Genomic DNA, 8,045 nt, shown 5'->3' with positions numbered 1-8,045 from the left:
ACAAGGGTTTTTCCACCAAGTATTAAGTCTTTTTTTGTTAGAGGGTTCAAATACTTATTTCACTCAATGAAATGCAAATCAGTTGCTATCTTTTATTTAAAGTTATTTTTTCGATTTTCCTTTTGATGTGCTATCTGCCACTGTTACAATAAACCTACCATTGAAATGATACTGTTCTGAGACTTTTCATTTCTTTGTCATTGGACAAACTTACAAAATCAGTGAGGGGTCAAATAATTATTTCCTCCACTGTAGATAGTTAGCGGGAGATAGTGTAGGTTAGATAGTGATATAGTGTAGCTGATAGGTTCCAGTGCAGGGTGTTAGGTAGTGTGAATTACTGTGCTGTGATAGGGATTAGTGTCTTTGTCTTTCGTCTTTGAAAAAAAAAAGTAACTTGCTGTCTGTTTTTCTGTGCTGTGATAGGCATTACTGTGCTGAAAAATGTAGCAAAAGTGAGCCACGCCTGTATTGTGTGCGCAATATGCGCATATTACATTGCCGATTTTTGGCCCAGTTAAGATCAAGCAAATCCAATGTATAAAATGGAGTGCTGCCCGCTTTTTTTACATATATATACACTCACCTAAAGAATTATTAGGAACACCATACTAATACGGTGTTGGACCCCCTTTTGCCTTCAGAACTGCCTTAATTCTACGTGGCATTGATTCCACAAGGTGCTGATAGCATTCTTTAGAAATGTTGGCCCATATTGATAGGATAGCATCTTGCAGTTGATGGAGATTCGAGGGGTGCACATCCAGGGCACGAAGCTCCCGTTCCACCACATCCCAAAGATGCTCTATTGGGTTGGGATCTGGTGACTGTGGGGGCCATTTTAGTACAGTGAACTCATTGTCATGTTCAAGAAACCAATTTGAAATGATTCGAGCTTTGTGACATGGTGCATTATCCTGCTGGAAGTAGCCATCAGAGGATGGGTACATGGTGGTCATGAAGGGATGGACATGGTCAGAACCAATGCTCAGGTAGCCCGTGGCATTTAAACGATGGCCAATTGGCACTAAGGGGCTTAAAGTGTGCCCAGAAAACATCCCCCACAGCATTACACCACCAGCCTGCACAGTGGTAACAAGGCATGATGGATACATGTTCTTATTCTGTTTACGACAAATTTGGACCCTACCATTTGAATGTCTCAACAGAAATCGAGACTCATCAGACCAGGCAACATTTTTCCAGTCTTCAACAGTACAATTTTGGTGAGCTTGTGCAAAATGCAGCCTCTTTTTCCTATTTGTAGTGGAGATGAGTGGTACCCGGTGGGGTCTTCTGCTGTTGTAGCCCACCTTTCTTTCCCATTCTGACATTCAGTTTGGAGCTCAGGAGATTGTCTTGACCAGGACCACAACCCTACATGCATTGAAGCAACTGCCATGTGATTGGTTGACTAGATAATCGCATTAATGAGAAATAGAACAGGTGTTCCTAATAATTCTTTAGGTGAGTGTATATACATATATAATTTTCAATGTGTCAAACTATTTATTGGGAGGGCGGCTACATTATTGCATTATTTGATGGAGGAAATTTTATTTGAGCAAGGTGAAAGTTTTCTACATGACATGTTCTGTGCGTCCATTATTCAGCTGGATGCACATGGGTAAACGTTTAATCCAGTGTCTGTGAAAACGTTGAACAACCGCAGGTGATACTTCTTCCCAGCACTGTAGTATTCGCATTTCAGGTGAGCCATATTATGCAATACACTAGTAAATTCCAGTATTTTTTTGAGTAAATTTTTGCCAAAATTTATGTCACATAACCCCTTTCCAATTGGAAAAAACAGAACTAAATTTAATGTGGCAGAGTTCAAAATAGCGGGCTAAAAGTTTCCTCCACAAATAATAGTCTCCCTCTGAATTAATATTTTGACACATTGGAGGTCAATTTTCTACAGATTACACCAGTTAAAAGGTTGTGTTCAGATTTTTGCCTCGATAGATAGATCACCCCCTGCAAACAAAGTAACAAAACATTAGTAAAAAAAAAATGCAAAGTGTATTATAATATAGTGATTTAGATTTTACATTGCACACTCTAAAGATTTGTGCTCAATTCACAAACCTCAAGTCACAGTATGGTTCCTACATGGTAGCTTTTTACTTGTTTTTCCTAATCTAAGAATGTAGGTATAATCGCTTCCTTACACAGGAGTCAGCTGGCGGAAAATGTAAATTATATATTCAATACCCTCTACAATGAGACAACATTAACCACATTTAGGGCTCATGCACACGAGTGTGTGTGCTCCTTGCCCGTTATGTGGACCACAAATAGCGGTCCGCAATGCACGGGGACCGTCAGTGTGCACGCCATTTGCGGATGCAAACATGTTCTATTTTTTGCGGTGCGTAGGTACAGACCAAAATCCCATGGAAGTGCTTTGTAGTACTTCCGTAAGCTTCTAATCTGTGCCTGTGGACTTAGTATCTTGAGGATTGTTGACTCATTTAAGTCAATGGATCCTCATCCGTGATACGGAGTGCACATGGCTGGTGCCCATATATTGCAGATCCGCTCTTTGCAGCCCGCAGTATGGGCATTGGGCACCCAGGCTCGTGTGCATGAGCCATTAATGAGTATATTGGAGCTACGGTATATCTGTTTAAAAATTGGGTAGGTAATATATTGTTGCAGTCATTAAGTACTCTTTATATACCATATATTCTCTTGGTAGCCCATATGCAATTATTTTTTCTTGGAAGCTTGACCACCCAAATTACAACTTGGAAATAATGGATTATGTCACCCAAATAAAATTCATAAATATTTGATGTCTACTTCTCCATTGAACAGCTTGCATGGTAATTTCTATTACTCCCTAGTCATTGTAAAATGTAATAATTAAAGATTACTTTTTACCTTATCTGGTATGATTAAGAATAACATCGGGCCAGACTTACTAATACTGTCTAATCTTTAGACACTTTAGGGGATTTGTCAAACCCCCTAAACCACTTTTCTTGTCACACTTGTTGGCACTTTTTGGGGTGTTTGTGCCTGCTCGCCACTTAAAAAAAAAAAACAGGCAGTATATGGTGTGGAGGAGGGGATGTTGGGCACATTTATGATATTTTCTACCAGAAAACTGGTGTAAATTATGCCAGCTTAACAGAGACTTAGAGGGTAATGTATTTAGATGTAAATTTTTGCACTGTTTTTGGATAGTCAGATTCTTCTAAATTCATTTTTTACAACAGATTTATCAAATGCAGCATGCCATTCGTTAAATTTGTCACAGAAATTAGTAAAGTTTAATCTTATTTAGTACAAAGGTTCCATCAGTTTTTACTCCACCATCGGACTTGAGTACACTTTCAACTTTTTTCTGTACTAAAATGTAGCTCTGCCCACAAAACATCTGGCTACCCCTTAGTATATGTAAATTGCTCAACATGGAGCAAACCACACTAAAAATGGTGCAAACACTTCATAAATTTGTGATACTAAAAATTGTTACTCCGTCGACAAAGCAGGCAAAAATCACTCTACTTTTCTGGCACTGTGCCTTTGATACATAAAGGTTTTAATGAATCTCCCCACATACTAGATATAACAGTGGCTTATGCTGAATGATAAATGTGGCCCACCTTTGTGTATAACTTTATTCTCCGAAATGTTGAGGTATTTTTGGTGCACAATATCACAACTTAGGCATTAACCCCTTTCTGACAGCAACATACTTTTTTCGGACAAGCCAGAAAAAGTGTCATGTGCAGCATTCCCCCCTCCCCCCCCCCCCCACAAATTATGCCAGAATTCTAGCGCATTTTGATGTGTGATTTACCCTCACTGTGTGGTGTCTATAATTTTGGTGTCTACAATACAAGTCAGACATTATTGTCTATGACTCAATGTCAAGAAGCAAAAAAATCTGCGACACTCACCACTTGCACTATGTGGACCTAAGCATATCTACCTGCCCCTACTCCTGCTCGCTGAGGAATGCGGGTATATAAGCTTTCTGCATCCAATGACACCAAGTTCCAATCACTCTGCCGCGAGAATGACATGAACATGCGTTTTACCCTAAAAAAAAATTGGGGGGAAACTTTGGCGTTTCTTGATGTCCGTGTCATTATACGCGATGGTGAAATTGTAACAGAGGGTTTCCGTAAGCCCACTGCTTCCAATTCCCTTCTACACCATGGAAGCTTTCAACCACGTAGTGTAAAGGAGGCCATACCATATGGACAGTTTACACGTTATAGGGATGGATATATGAGACAGGCTACTGAGTTAAAAAAAGGAATATCCCTTAAAGGATGCTGTATGAAGCATTGATTAGGGCAGATAGAAACACACAAAAATAATTATTACACCAAAAAAAGAAACTTGAGGAAGATAATCGATCCGTGTTTAAATATAGCCCTATGGCTGACTCAATCAAAAAAATTATCCACGACAATTGGGATCTACTAACAAATGAGAGTGGTCTAGCTGAATTCACAGGCAAAAAAAAACTTTATTTCTTTCTGAAAAACGCACACTCTGAGAGATCATTTAGTCAGTAGCCGCATGAAATGTGAACAGAATCCAAGTCAGTGGATAGGCGTAAGAAAACCCTCAGGAAATCATCGATGTGGTAATTGCTCCTTCTGTGGATACATCCTCCGGGACAAAGTCCTCTCTTTAGGGAGTGTATCGCACAGAATGAGACAATTCTGCACATGTAAAACCGCATACATTGTGTATGTGGTTAAATGCGAGTGCGGAGCTTTCTATAGAGGTAAGACAATCAGGCCCATGTTAGAAAGGTTCCGTGAACACCTCAATTCCATCAGAACAAGGAAAGGCTGCCCCCGTTTAATAGACCATATATGGCAGAAACACGGGGGAGATGAAAAATGCCTGGGTTTTGCTGGAATTGAGGTGATTCCGTCCATGACACAAGGAGGTGATAGGCATCGCCTCTTATTACAAAAAGAAGCGAGATGGATAATTCACACGGATGCCATGGGACCCCTAGGTCTTAATGATCGAAACGATCTTAGTGTATCTGAGATGTAAAACTGATTGCTGTGGATAATTTGTTCATTTGAAATACGCACACAGGTATACCCCTTAGGGGTTAAACTCATGCTCCTCCTTAAATAGGCAGACACACCTGTCTGCGTCACACAGGTAGCCGGAAGAAGCACAATCGTGCGAAACGGCCGTCGCTGCTGTACCCAGCTTAGGCGGCCTTTGTTTCAAGTAAAGGTTGTCCGCCCCAGTCCTGTAATGCTGCTGTGCATATTTTGCTATCTGCAATAAACCAATGGAATGATGACACCGTGAAAGTGGCGAGTGCCGCTGATTTTTTTGCTTCTTGACATTGATTTGATTATATTGTGACTTGCCTGAGCAGGCACCACTGTCACCTTGCATAGTATATACCCGGCATACACAGAGGACCGTGTTTTGCATTTACTTATCAGCGATCCATGGGGGTGTAGTGCCGCCAAAATTTTCTTCAGTATCTGCAATTATTGTCTACGACGTTCACCATACAAGTTGTGCAGGATGAAAAAAAAGATGAAATTAAATATTATACATATATAACCCTAATTCTTCTCTCACTTTAGTTTCTTTAGGCACATTAGAAATTAGGAGGCAGTGAGGCCAGGCATGCAGGCTAATAAAACTTTAGTGTAATCTCGACTTCTAATTGAAACGCAGCCAGGGAAAATTGTTTTAAATGTTATTCTTCCTATAGCCTAATGAAGTACCAAGAGGCTTTCAGTAGAGTGCAATGATAATAATGTAATGATTTATGGCATATGATCATTGTTTAATGTGTAGATGAACAGTTCAGTATTTGTATCTTGCTAGTAGACAAAACAAAATAAATTGTTTACAGCTAACATAGGACGAAAATCCCCTTGTTTACTGCTAACCTGGGACAAAAATGGGAAAATTATGCATGAAAATCCCCTTAGGTGCATGGCATCCAGAGAGCCTACTTACTCATTCCCATATGCTAGCCGCCTTACAGTCACTGTTACCATAAAACAAACTCCCAACATTTCCTTTCTTTTGATTATCTTAATCTACAAATGGACTCATCGTGTTAACCAGAACGATACCCTAATTTAGTTAGGAAGTATAAAATTGACATAAACTACAAGGGCACTGGTGGATTCTTGTAATTATGTGTAGAAAAGCAATAGCTGGACATCACCATAAAACACGTGTCCACCTTTGAGTATCCACTTTTTTACGTAAAGAGGTTCTCCAGGCTACAAACTTTGATGACTTATTCTCCAATATCAATATCTGTGGATCGGACACTCCAATGATCAGCTGTTTCCGGCTGCCGCAGCATCGTCATCTGTACGGCTTAGGCTGAGTTCATATCACCATTTAGCATTCCATTCTTCTGATCCATCAGAAAAAGAGAAACAAAACAAAACAGGAACTCAGCCTTACTGAGCTGAAGGCATACAGCTCAGCTCCCATTCACATGAATAGGAGCTGAGCTGCAGTATACAGTACACAGGGTGTGGAGTCTTCTACTTAAGCCCAAACAGCTGATTGGTGGGGGCCAAGTGTCAGACCCCAAGGATCTGATATTGATGACCTATCCTGACGATATCTGTAGCCGGAAATCCCCTTTAAAGTGAGTAACATTGTAACTATCATCTTTATCTTACCTGGTACGGAGCCTGTTTTACAGTCCAGAGTTGCACACACCGGCTGTTTTTCTTATGTGTTAAGAATACACTTTAATTATATTACGTCCATGCCAGGTCATGCCAGCTTTGTTGATATTTCGGCATAGAATTTAGATTTTGATGAAGTTTCTGATCAATCAGCTTACCTCACCATACACTGTTGCTTCCCATGCAATTAAGTACCTACTCTTAATTTTGCTCAAATTTGCTCAAAGGACTCCACTTTCTTATGAGACAGATTCCATACAATGTTACAACATGCGAACAAAGGCCTTGGTAGGCTGCAAGTAACATCACAACCAGTGGCTGCAAATAGGCTCATATGGAACAGTCATCCTGTGACACACTATCAAGGAATCTTTTTTTTTTTTTTTAAGCTGGTCAGCACCAAACACACATCTGGAAATAAGTTGAGCCAAGGGAAAAGAAAGAAAGCACTTGTAACATGTAACGTTATTACTCAACTGTGCAGCTTCTGCAAGTTCTTCTGTATGTACTGTATGTACAAGCAGGGGAAGCTATGGACATGGCAGCGACGTTATACATCCCATTACCCCATCCTTCTATTGCTGGTGCTGCAAATCCCGCACCAATATATGAAGATCTTTAATCGTAGAAATAGTAACAATATTAAGCAGTGGTACTTTTTATTGACAGATTCTGACACCATAGTGGGTCTAAAAGATCCAGGAATGAAAAAACATTTGAATCTTCCTTTAGAACCATAACTTACTAGTGTCAATTACTTTGAATCAAAACCTATTAGATATTATTGATGATATGGGGGTTGAGCCCTCAGAATATTTTCCTCTGGTTGGCCCAAAGAACCTTAGTCTGGCTCTGCTCCCAATATGTTTTAACATTATGTACTCTCACATCAGTCTATCCATTTCTAGGAGAAAGCTCCTGTGAGGCAACAGAAATAATTAACAGTCATTATTGACTTTTTTTTGGAACCTGCCAACTTCTTATGATACGTTACAAAAATTTCAGGTCTCTCTTGTAAAAAGTACTTTATAAAACTTCAGTACTAAACAGAATATAAAGAAGTTCTAGACTCTTCAACCATGTCCACAGTGTCTACACTTCAGGACCTTTCCTTTTGGACAGCTCCCTCTAAATCAATACTATGGGGGAGGATTGTAAGTTTCCCTGTATGTACAGTAGTACAGTGCTAGCTGCAGTCTACATTTTCTATTTAGCCTCTACCATCGCACTGAGATATGACTATAAATAATAATAAATCCTCATAATAGTTCTCATTATAGCATCATACGTAAAAGGCCCGCTGCATGAAAATATTTATCTAGCAAAGCCTCATTAAAGTGAAAATTGAAGGCACCAATATAACGCTTAACAACG

General features: G+C 39.7%; 1 protein-coding gene across 1 annotated transcript in view; it reads left to right on the top strand.

The window, feature by feature from the left end:
- The window catches only part of CSMD2 (CUB and Sushi multiple domains 2), a 1,088,526-nt gene that overhangs the window by 780,554 nt on the left and 299,927 nt on the right, over positions 1 to 8,045 (top strand). The window lies entirely within an intron of this gene.

The sequence above is a fragment of the Bufo gargarizans genome, chromosome 3, assembly GCF_014858855.1.
Source record: "Bufo gargarizans isolate SCDJY-AF-19 chromosome 3, ASM1485885v1, whole genome shotgun sequence".
In the NCBI taxonomy this organism is placed as follows: domain Eukaryota; kingdom Metazoa; phylum Chordata; class Amphibia; order Anura; family Bufonidae; genus Bufo; species Bufo gargarizans.
Note: the sequence above shows the minus strand (reverse complement) of the source record. Positions and strands in the feature narration are given on the sequence as shown.